The sequence below is a fragment of the Lemur catta genome, chromosome 3, assembly GCF_020740605.2.
Source record: "Lemur catta isolate mLemCat1 chromosome 3, mLemCat1.pri, whole genome shotgun sequence".
Taxonomy (NCBI): Eukaryota; Metazoa; Chordata; class Mammalia; order Primates; family Lemuridae; genus Lemur; species Lemur catta.
This window is the reverse complement of record NC_059130.1, coordinates 112,189,498-112,202,263: the sequence shown is the minus strand read 5'-3', so window position 1 is coordinate 112,202,263 and position 12,766 is coordinate 112,189,498. Positions and strand designations below refer to the sequence as shown.

The 12,766-nt window shown below is 35.5% G+C and overlaps 1 protein-coding gene across 12 annotated transcripts in view; it reads right to left on the bottom strand.

Moving 5' to 3' along the window:
* EIF4G3 (eukaryotic translation initiation factor 4 gamma 3) overlaps nt 1-12,766 on the bottom strand; it is a 321,219-nt gene that overhangs the window by 198,085 nt on the left and 110,368 nt on the right. For 11 of the 12 annotated variants that reach the window (XM_045548492.1, XM_045548497.1, XM_045548500.1 and 8 more), the window contains one exon: nt 7,086-7,214. The gene's annotated coding sequence lies outside the window, so the exon portion shown is untranslated. Of the gene's footprint in view, nt 1-7,085; nt 7,215-12,565; nt 12,690-12,766 lie in introns of those variants that run through there. The other variant, XM_045548493.1, reaches the window with a different exon arrangement.

Below are 12,766 nucleotides of genomic sequence, written 5' to 3'. Positions count from 1 at the left end.
TTAGATAAAAATGAACATCATCAACAAAAAACTGAGCCTACACCAAACCAATTAAAGGAATGCTTACAAAAACCACCATCAGTTTGGTTCTTGCAATATCCTTTAGCTTTCTGAAACTGTTGAATTAATTTAAAAATATAGGTTCTAGCCTTGTGAATTCACCAAACAGAACCTAACACCTGGAGTCTAAGGTGAGTATTCTGAAAAATAATTGCACTTAACTATTGTTCTTGCCAGCAACACTTAAAAACCACAGAAAAAAATTTTTTAATCACTGGAATATTATGTTACCTACATGCAATACAAAGAAAAATATAATCAAATAAACATTAAAAAGTTGCTTTAGGCACATTTCAAGGTAAATTACAAATCTGCATCAAAGATGAAACACCTAATAGAAACATACTTGGTGAAGTTCTACTTTATAAATAGGGTGGCAACTGTTTTTGTCAACAAAAACAAAAACTGACAAAAGAGCTAAAATTCTCTAATGTAATATCAACAAATTAAAATAAATCTCAACGACTAGGAGAGCTTAACTACAGTTCTTCAGCATATCACAAATATAAATGGTCTGAATATTATTTATAGGCTTTTATAATCTACTTTTATATCAATGACATTTGCAAAGAAAGGCATGTTATTTGTTAAATGTTATTTGTTGAAGAAATTTTCAACAAGAAGTAAATTTTTAAGAGCTTATATATATTATCAATGAAAAAAGACCCAACCAAACAGAGGATTTGATACTAACAGGGACAACTTAATACAGTCAAGTACTGCAAGATGTCCAAGCCCATACCAAATCCCCTGTGCCGTGGATACAGCTTCCAAACACCACTCATTATAAAGATTGTGGCCTACTTAGATGTCCACAACATGGGTCAAGGTGGGAGGATGGAGAGTGTCAAAACCATAAATTTTGCTTTTTTTTTTTTTTAAGAAAATACAATGCTCATATATTACAACAATGAAATGTGATTTTTTTTTAAAGGATACTTTCAAAGCATCCATTACTTTATCCTGGTTAGGCAGGTTGCTTTTCAGAGTTATCACACTCAGAATTTATTTTCTTCACAAAAGGCATAAAAATGTGCATGAAGTAAGTAAAATCACTATTTCTCCTCATCTTAATAAAGAAAAAGCAACGTACAAAGTCTGGAATGGTCCATGAACAATTTATAAGGCAACATAGAGAATTTTTCATTAGTAAAACAAGACCACTGAAATGAAGTTTGGAAGTTAGGAAAGCAAAAAAAGATTGTTGGAACCATGAGTCATTTGAAGCTCATCCTTTACTAATGATGAAAACTGTAGTGTTAAAATAAATATCAGGATCAATCACTAATCCTCAGTGAAGAAGTCCTCTGCTTAGTATTTCCAGAGACGACAAAGAATCTAACCAGTGGATCATATACCTTCATCATCTCAGTTCACTATATAATAGGACTGAATATAATGCGATCTATGTAATATAGGATCTACATAAAAGGATCTTTCAGAAAAAAAAACAGAGGAACCAGGAAGCAGAAAACAAATATCAACCTACTTCTATGGCATTATTCTGAGAATATTTTCTCACTGATTACTGTGAATATAGCTCCTAAAGTCTAGGCAGTGACATCAAGATGAAAAACAAAAAAAACCTAGTTGAACCTGGTAACCAGTGGCAGCTTAGTCTCTTTTGTAATTGCTAATTTTGTGAAAATCAACTAAGTTAAGGTAAATATGCATTACCTATTAAGCAATAAGTAGAAGTCATTTTGGTTTTTACTTAAATTGACAAGTAGTTTAAAATAATTCAAATAATTTTTTTAAAAAGGATACAGAGACTTGGGTGGAGCAAAGGCAACATATGTAACCTAAATATTTATACTCCCATAATATGCTGAAATAAAAAAAAACATTAGGGGAAGTTGTGTGAAGGTTATAAAACTCTGTACTATTTTTTTGCAACTTCTCTGTAAATTTATAATATTTCAAAATAAATTATTTACAAAACAAAACAAAACAAAAGGATACAGAATAAAACAGTGCAGAATGTGGGTAAAGCTAGTCTCAAAAACACATGGAGATCTTAAAGGGAATTCAGATCTCATCTAACACAAACCTTTCATTTACAAAAAAGAAAACTGGGTATTAATGGGAACTTCTACAAGGTTGAATTTTAAAACACTATTGGGAGGGCTGGGACTCTAAATCTCCTCTATGGGAAAGATTTACTTTGAAATCTTTCCCCCAAAAGATACTTTTAAATTCCAAATTATTAACCATTCCCAGAGTACGAACATTGTGGGGTTTAGAGATTGTTCAAGTTCAAGTGCTGCCATTTCATGGCAACTGAAAAGAATCCATACCTAAACTGACTGTGTCTCACCAATTTATCATAGTTTTAAAATGTCATAGTCTAATGTCTTTGACTTTGATTAAACAAAATCTCCAGGAAGCTAGAAAGAATTACAATTCATGTAACAAAGAAAAATGCACATAAGCCTTAAAACTTGGCACATGCACACGTGTGGGCAAGCACATCTATGTGTAAAATCTATGTGAAAGAGAAAGAAGCAGATGATAAGGTTGTCACCAATAACGTAAAGAGGTTGGAAACAATTTTCTACATTTTCCCTCTTTCACGTTTTAAAACTATGAAATTCATTTTTCCTCAGCTTAGCTTCTTTCACTTAGACCCTAATAGGATGAGTTCATGTCAAACATTGAGTCACAGCAAGACACAGATAGCTACTTTAGACAAAATTATTTAATTCACAGAAGGGGAGACTATCACATAAAAAGGACATTTGGCTAAAAAATAGTTTCTTTGATCTTATCCTCAGCTGATTTGAATCTGTTAGTTTTGTACACAAAAATAAAACATTACTGCTAACAAAATAATCAAACCTGAACTCCACTTTTCCCCTAATATTAGGATAGACAAAGGCATAGAAGATACCTCAAATGCTTGGGGATAGCTTCTGAGTTTCACAATAATACAAGACAGGTAGCCAAAATAGAAGAATAAGCAGGCAAGGATATATGAACATGCACATATACATAAATCTTGAGAAGAACCAAGTCTGACAAGCATGAAAATTATAATGCCACCTATTAAATTTAGCATATTCTGTTTAGAGACAAGAATTTACAAAATCATCATAACAACCTTCTTAAAGGGTAGCAAAATTCTAATTTTCCCCTATATAACAGATGAAGAAACCAAGTTCTAGAAATATTAAATAATTTACCCAATGTCATATAACCAAAAAGTGACAAACCCAGCCCTAAAACCTAAGCCTGTTTGCACGCCTGTAATCCTTTTCCTTTATATTGAAGGCTCTGCTTTCCATTATGATCCATGAACTTGCTGGGATGCAGAGATATGACTAAGGAAATTTCTTTCCAAAAGAAATGCAATTGTCTTAAGACTCCCTCCCTAGGAATCTCATCAAACAACCAGTTTTATTTAACCACAGAGAAGACACTAAAGCAATCACCACTTCCAGACAGACTTTTCATTTTTCCTCTGTGAGCAACTCTAAGAGATTACCCTAGGAGACTTTATGTGCATAATAAGACAACCTTTGTTCAGAGTGACCTTCTCAATTCCTCAATGGAGCTCAGAGGAACTTTGTCTCAGGCCATTGTAATTTGGGCTCACTCATTTCACCTAAAAATCATTTGCTACCTCTCTAAAATTCTCTACAAGCCCCTACTTCCCACTCCTCTACGAAGAGGTTATTTAAGGCTCAACTATCTGCCCCTTCTTTGAATGTCACATTTGCAGGACTCTAAAGTCCATGCATGTTAATAAATTTGTATGCCTTTTCCTCCTATTAATCTGTCTATTCTCAGTCATTTCAGTGACCCTTCAGAGAGGACCTTCCCTCTGCCCCTAGAAACTGTTTGAACTGTTAAACCTAAGACAGTTTCCCACAAAACTCTCCACTTTTCTATGTATGCCAATTTAGAAAAACTTGCTCACCTCATCAGCAAGTGTTAAGATACTGTTAGGTGATAGATGGATCTATATAAGCCTACCTCTGTCTGAAAAGGAGGAGGAAAAAAAGGGAGGGCAGTGCCCCAAGTGTAACTTACTGGGTTCATTCATAAGAGTAGGCAATACAACAGCAAAAGAGACCACAAAAGGACGCAAGATGATATTTGGTGGCCCTTCACCCAAGTATTAATGTACCCTGATTTTTAAAGGCAACTGATAAAATGGCTTACATAACTGCTCTTGCGGGCTCAACAAGTGAGACCACTAGGAGACCATCCTTCCTTAAATACAAACTATGCATTTGCAAGCAGCCCTGTCTTTCAGAAAACAAGTGCTCTGAGTCAACTGTTTGGGTCAAGTCATAACTTAAAATGATAAGAATTTCAAATGTAAAACTAAGCTCTTTCCCTTAAGTGCCAATCATCAATAGCTTGTCTTCAGGTCAAAATTCACCCTGTTTGCCTGTAATATGAAAATGGATCTGGGCTCTATAATATTTTAACATTTCAGCAGGCACAATGTTAAACTTTATCAGTAGAGGGCACTGTAGAGATATTGTAGGAGGAAGAAGTTTTGCTTCCCAGTTCCTACGCAGTTCCTGCAGCCCAGATAGCTTCTCTAAATTTTGGCTTTTCCAGTGACCAGCTCCTCCAGTGGGCAGTCTCTTCAATGACAAGTTTCACAGCAGGCAGCAGTACCCAGCAGCCAACAGCTACCTCTGGTACTCTCTCAAGAAGTTTTGCTGCATAGTAAAGAAACCTTCCTAAGAACAGCTATCCCTCAGCACCCTACAATGCAGAATTCTCACCAGTTCCAGAGAATGGATTTTCAGTAAGTTCCACTGACATGGCACATTGCTGTTTGGAAAGACACACCATCCCCTCTGTAACAAGGTCTAGAGATCTTAGTCCAGGGTGAGGGAAGCAGTCTCTTACCTAACACCGATATCAAGAAAAAAGAGGGGCTGGGCGTGGTGGCTCACACCTGTAATCCTAGCACTCTGGGAGGCCCAGGCGGGCTGATCATTTCAGCTCAGGAGTTCGAGACCAGCCTGAGCACGAGCGAGACCCCGTCTCTACTAAAAATAGAAAGAAATTACACCGACAGCTAAAAATATATATAGAAAAAATTAGCCGGGCATGGTGGCGCATGCCTGTAGTCCCAGCTACTTGGGAGGCTGAGGCAGGAGAATCGCTTGAGCCCAGGAGTTTGAGGTTGCTGTGAGTTAGGCTGACGCCACGGCACTCACTCTAGCCCGGGCAACAGAGTGAGACACTGTCTCAAAAAAAAAAAAGAAAGAAAGAAAGAAAGAAAAGAAAAAAGAGGAACAAGGTTTGGTAGCCTTTTTTGGATTTTGGAGGCAATGTATACTACATTTGGGTGTGCTACCTTAACTGACCTACAGAGTAACCTGGGAAGTTTCCAATTTTGAGTGAGAAGCAGAATGAAAGAAGATTCTGTAGCAAGTTGAGGTTGCGGGCCAAGCTGCTCTATCACTTGGGATTTATGATCCAGCAGATCCAATGTTACTTGCATTGTCTGTGGTAAACAGAGATGCTGTAAGGAGCCTTTAGCCAGTGTGCCCTGTAGCAGCTCTTGGCTACAGGAGACTGGTCCTGGAGAAGCAAGCTTTCCCCAAGACTCTACAGTGCAAGTTTCCAGTAAGTTCTAGAGGAAGGATTTTCAGCAAGTCCTACTGGTGCAGTACCACAGTGACTCTTCTACCACTAGGTAAGCCACAGCCTTGGGGTCAGCCTTAGAGAGAAAGGCTGTTCCACGGGTGTTCTATCTCAGCCCTAGGAGAAAAAGGTGTTTCTTATACCTGCTATTCTTATATTCTTAAGAGTTCTCTTTTTTATTCCCAATCCCTCATTATTCCAATCCCCTGTTAACTTAGGAACCCTTTCTATTAAATTCCCCTATTCAAATTAGTGCACAGTTTTTCTCTTCTGATTAAACTCAGACTAATACACATCTTAATTATAAGTTGGATGGTTAGTGCTAAAAAAACCAACACAAGAACTTCATTCAAACAATTAGAAGTTTGTTTTGTCATGTTTTCAATATTTAAAACTCAAAATTATATAGGAATGATTTAGACAAAGTTTAGGCACAGCACTATGTCCATGACAAATTAATTTATATATTCCTTAATAGGGCTATTTCAGGCATGGTTTGGCAAATTGTACATTCTTTCTCCAAACATTCTATATAGTCTAAACTATCATTAATCAGCCCCTAACTTATAATCATCACCTTTAGCATGATTTTTAGTAATTCCTTATCTCGCCTATTATTCGAGCTCTAAAAGACCTAAAATATGGAGGCCAAAATTGAAAATAATGTTATGGAAATAATTTTCATTATCAAAAAAGAGTAGCTCTTACATGTAAATACTGACAAAACAGTTGGGTCAAGGTTATTGGTTTGACTTACTCCACATTCCAACAACAAGGGACTTTGTAACTCTAGCCAGCACTTAACCACAAGGAAATCCAAACAAGTTTGCGACAGTGGGGTGGTACGCTCTAAATGGTATCTTGGGAAACAGTTTAAAATGCAAGGAAATCATAGAAACATCTTTTTGAAACAGTGTCTGAATGTCTGTTATGCCTATTAAATAGAAATACATTAAGAGGTTCACAATTCTTTAACAGTTTAACAAAAACTTAAGCCTACCAAATTCTGGTAACCTACTTACAAAATAAAAAACCAAACCAACAACAAAAAATCCCACTAAAGTTACTCAATGGGAGAAGACACCCACCATTAACAAAAGAAAATAACCATCAACACTTTACCAAAACTTGATGGGAGACTACAGCAGATTAAGCACTAAAAAGCAAATCAGTAGTTTGCAGTATTTCTTTTAATGAATTTCAGAATTATAGTTTAATTTCTTAAAACAATAAAAAGGAAAACTAAGTATTGCTGACAGTTAATTTTTAATTACTCCAAAGGACACAAAAGACAAAATAGAAATTATTGTTCAAGTAGTATTTTGTAATACTGCTTAAAAGTCTACTTTAGAAAAACAGAAATGCTGGTTTTATATGAAAATTTGTTTAAAAAATATACATATTTTTCTTACTTGAGAGAGTCCAGGGGACGATGCATGTCCCGGGGGCGTTGCCGCAAGATTTGGATGCCCCTTGTTTATTTCATGCGCTGAATAAGGGGAAGGGGTCGGGGGTCCCGGCTGTCTTGCTACTTGTGTTACCTGTTAAGAAATCAATATTTAGTAACTCATATTATATTAGTAACTCGATCGTAATAAATATCGCTGAACTAATTTTTTAAAACTGGGTTTTCTGCCTCATAATAAGACTGAATAAAGGCTTGAATTCTCAAAACTGAAAAAGTAAAATACTTTGAAAAAATACACATGAATATTCTCATCAGTTTGAGAAAAAATTCTTGAAGCATAATCTCAAAACCAAAATCCACAAAGGAAAAAATACATTAGGTGAAAAGAGCCAGACTTGAAACTACATAATGTATGATGCCATTTTGTTTAAAAAACAAAAAAAAAAACACTGAAGAAAGAAATGGTTGCAAGAAGAAGGAGATGACTACAGGGAGATTTTGGGGGGTGATTTAACTTCTCTGTATCTTGATTATGGTGAGAATTACATGACTTTGTGTTTGTCAAGACTCATAGAAGTATACACTTAAAGGCCAGGCACGGTAGCTCACACCTGTAATTCTAGCACTCTGGGAGGCCAAGGCAGGAGGATCATTTCAGCTCAGAAGTTAGAGACCAGCCTGAGCAAGAGCGAGACGCCCGTGTCTCTACTAAAAAAAAAAAGAAATAAATTAGCTGGACAACTAAAAATACATAGAAAAAAATCAGCCAGGCATGGTGGCGCATGCTTGTAGTCCCAGCTACTGGGGAGGCTGAGACAGTAGGATCGCTTAAGCCCAGGAGTTTGAGGCTGCTGTGAGCTAGGCTGACGCCATGGCACTCTAGCCTGGGCAACAAAGTGAGACTCTGTCTCTAAGAAAAAAAAAACTCATATACACTTAAAAGGATCAATTTTTTTTTTTTTTTTTTTTTTTAAGACAGAGTCTCACTTTGTTGCCCGGGCTAGAGTGAGTGCCATGGCATCAGCCTAGCTCACGGCAACCTCAAACTCCTGGGCTTAAGCGATCCTACTGCCTCAGCCTCCCGAGTAGCTGGGACTACAGGCATGCGCCACCATGACCGGCTAATTTTTCTCTATATATTTTTAGCTGTCCATATAATTTCTTCTTATTTTTAGTAGAGACGGGGTCTCGCTCTTGATCAGGCTGGTCTCGAACTCCTGAGCTCAAACAATCTGCCCGCCTCGGCCTTCCAGAGTGCTAGGATTACAGGCATGAGCCACCGCGCCCAGCCTAAAAGGATCAATTTTACTTTATGTCAATTATACCTCAAAACCAAGCCAAAAAAAAAAAGGCAACTTACTTACAGAACATAATTTCATTTTTGTCTTTAATAAAGTACATCTAAATATACATTTATTTACACATGTGTAGATATATTTCTATATACATGTTTACCTACATGTGTATGCATATATCACACACATATATACACATACACACATATACAAACATATTCTTGTAATACTAAAAAGATCTGTAAGGAAATACACCAAAATCTTAACAGAAACCATTACAGGTATTTCTTCTCTCATTTATATATTCTAATATAATACAATGGTCATGAACTTGTACAACAGGAAAATAATTAGCATTTGTATTTATGTAACCAAAAATTGTATTTTCTTCATTTTCTACAAGCAATAAATTGCTCATCAGCCCATGAAGGATATGAAACAACTTCACTCATCTTCTTTCTAGTGTCCACCAGTCAATCCTAGCCGACTTTTCCCTCTCGTAGTTTAACCCAGATTACCACTGACAGTTTAGCAAACCTCCATGAATGGTGAACAACTCTGTACTCCATTCTTCTCAGAGCAAGACTCAATGAAAGAAGCCATTCTTCTCAGAGCGTGACTCAAATTTGGGGAAACCATGAATCCTTCGGAAATCCAGCAGAAAATACAAACTGCTTCTTAAAATCATGTTTTTAAAAGTATAAAATAAAGTGTACAGGAATATGACAAAAACTGATTATATTGAAATAGTTATAAAAATGTTAAAATGTGTAATCCCAGCACTATGGGAGGCTGAGGCGAGAGGATCCTTTGAGGCCAAGAGTTCGAGACCACCTTGGGCAACAAAGCAAGATCCCATTTCTAAAAACAATTAAAAAACCCAAAAAACCAGCCAGGTGTGGTGGCGCAGGCCAGTAGTCCCAGCTACTCAGGAGGCTGAAGCAGGAGGATTGCTTGAGTCCAGGAGTCAGAGGCTACAGTGAGCTATACGATCAGGCCACCGTACTCCAGCCTGGACAACAGAGCATGATCCCATCTTTCAAATAAACAAAAAAATTAAAACAAATTCATGATATAGTAATATGTGTTCTTCATTAATGCATTAAAATTAAGAACTAATGGCAACTGTCGCCTGTATTCATAATTCAAACAAATACTAAAATTCACTATTAGCCATTTTCTCCATCTCAGTTATTAGATCTTCTGTGTTCTATTTTAAAAAAAAATGCCCAGGGAGAAAGAAAAATGGCCTCCAAATGACATTAGATTTTACTGCAATTCACTCAGTCAGAAGCTCTGAAGAAAATCGAGTCCCTGGTAATCTGATCCTAGAATCCCTTACATCTTTTTTAAACAGACAAGCATCTTTAGGCTCAGCTACCTGACCCATGTTGAAATAAAATGGACTCAGAGAACTAACTAGAACCAAAAGTTTACAGGTTAAAAGAGACACAGAGAATGCAACAATGTGATCAAAGATTAACACATGAAATAATTGTATCTAGTTTCTTGCTTTAAAATAACTTTGATTATGATTTTCTTGGAAAACTTTGTTTCCAATTTTGAATGAACACTACATTTATAATCCATAAGGTTTATCATGAAGTATTACAGCATATATGAATCTTACCAGGGGAATTTTTCAAAGGAGAAAAATTGGACTGTTATTTAGACATATACTTTAGAAGATAACCAGTAATAGAGTTCTTATTATCAAATTTCTCACCAAAAAGGCTTATAAACTTATATTATTTCCCATGTTTAGAATAAATTACTTTGATATTCCACTAAAGTAAAACATCAACATATATATACGTATTTTTAATACTAAATAAAACTCTGAACAACATAAAGTGAAAATAAAAGGAGAACAAAGAAGTTAACAGTATAAATCCATGTTAGATCAATTCCGCAAATTATCCTGACAAAACAAGTATCAACTTTGCCAATTACAATAAATCACAGCATATAAAAATGTTTTTAAATGCTATTGATAAAAAATAAATATTAAAATACATTACTACATGCATATTAATTAAACTAAAAAAAGCAAAATTAAAAAAATCTTCACCCCATAATTGGCAGAGATCTAAGGAAACAGGACATAGATACTGAAAAATGGGTTTACTGTGTCCCCAGAATTATAGAGCAATGTGTCACAACTGACTCAAAACCATACCCCAAAATCATTCCACATTGGGGTATATACCATAAGGAAATAATCTCACCTCAAAAATTAGAAACTTAAAGATATAACAAGCAATGGGAAATAAAGCAACATAAGTGAACTAAAGACATGAAAAATATAAATAGACTAGTATCAATAGAAATGAATATGTGAAATAATCAGGAATACAAAAAGAAAAACATACCCTAAACTGTAACGAGGTACTTCTATATAATGACAAAGCCTGAAAAAACTATGTAAATCATTACACATAAAGATTAACATTCACAGGTTTATTTTTCTGAAAATTACTTGAAAGGACTGTTTTTAAATATCGTATTGCCCCATAAAGTACAAATGTTTGGCCGGGCGTGGTGACTCACACCTGTAATCCCAGTACTTTGGGAGGCTGAGGCGAGAAGATCACTTGAGCCCAGGAGTTTGAGGTTGCAGTGAGCAGTGACGACACTACTGCACCTCTAGCCCAAGAAACAGTGAGATCCTGTCTCCAAGAAAATAAAGTTTGAGAAAAGGCAATTTGCCAAAGCCAAAATTGCTCTGCTCTTGCTATATTAAAAAACTCCTTAGAAGAAACACCAACGAAAAACAACCTTCATAGGCATATACCTAAGGTGTGCATTCTTTGCTACTCCTAAATGGTTATGCCAAACTGTAGAAATCATTTAGTACTGGATATTCTAGTAGGATACTTCCTGCCAAATTTGGGGATTTCTACTAATAAAAGCAGGCCAAAGAACATAAATCTGTATCAAAATAATAGAAAAACTAGAATTACTAAGAAATTTTTCCTAGAAACAAGCTGTTACGTACAATAAAAATCTCTGAGCTTCACAGTGCTCTATTCAATTCAAAGAGAGCCCCTAAACCAGACACAGTGGCACACACCTATAAATCTATCTACTAAGGAGGCTAAGGTGGGATAATCAATTGAACCCAGGAATTCAAGACCAGCCTGGGCAAGAAGAATCTGACTCAGGAAGAAAAAACAACAACAAAAGAGCACCTATTACAAGTGTCACACTGTATTAGGTATTACATATTTATTTTTAGTGTATTACAGAGCTTAATGTCTTTGCCAGGGAAAAAGGTATACCATCTTTAATTAGAAATTATACCAAATAGAAATAGTTAACACAATCTTAAATAATACTAAAGAAATGGCACAAGGGCTAATAAAATTATTGTGGATAAAAATAAAATTCACACTAAAACTTGAATACTACTTTCAAAATATTCACAAATCAATGATAAGTGAATCCTCTACTCTCTGGCTAAGCTGTTCCATTTCAGGTCATACTGTCAAAACCCATCTCCTTCAAAGGTAGTGGCAAGAAGTTTTCGTACAAAGAAAACAACCTATGTTTTTTTGTTATCTGAAAGATATTATTAACACTACTATCTCAATTATGGAGGCAGGCAGCAGAGTTGTAGAATAGCTGATTACGGCAACTATTTAACCAATTCCAAAGCTAAAAATATTTTTTATCTTTTATATAATATTAATCCTAAGCAAAATCAACCATGGGTTTCTGTGTATTATATATTTAAATTTAAAAGAAAATATGCTCAAGAAACTTTACTTCTTAAAGATACCATATTTTTGCATTGGTAATAGTGTAGAGCTTCCAGAATTCTCAATTTCTTGCTGGTGGAAATACAAATTGGTACAACCACTTTGGGAAACAATTTGGCATTAGCCAGTTAGTAAGCCAGCTAGGGCATTAAAATAGGCATGTCCTATGACCCAGCTATCCCACACCTAGGGATATATCTAGAGAAACTAATGAAAATGGGTATCAGGGTACACGTAAAGAAATATTCATAGCTGTATTATCTTAATAACCAAAAACTGGAAACAATCCAACTGTTTATTAATAGAATGGATCAATAATTAAATTTTCATATACAGAAAATTTTCCTACACAGAAATAAAAAACTAAAGCAATACAAGCTGGATGACTCGTATAAATGACACTGAATGAAAGATAACAGAAGACATACAGTTTGATTCCATTTATAAAAAGCTCCAAAGCAGACAAAACTTGATCACAGGTAGTCACTGGGTTGCAGACGAGGTACATCCCTGAAAACATCTTTAGGTCGGATTTGTGTGCAACTCCAATTCCTGATGAACAGTGCATATACAGTAGTAATAATAATAATAATAATAATATAATGGCTCATATGTGGTAATAATAATAC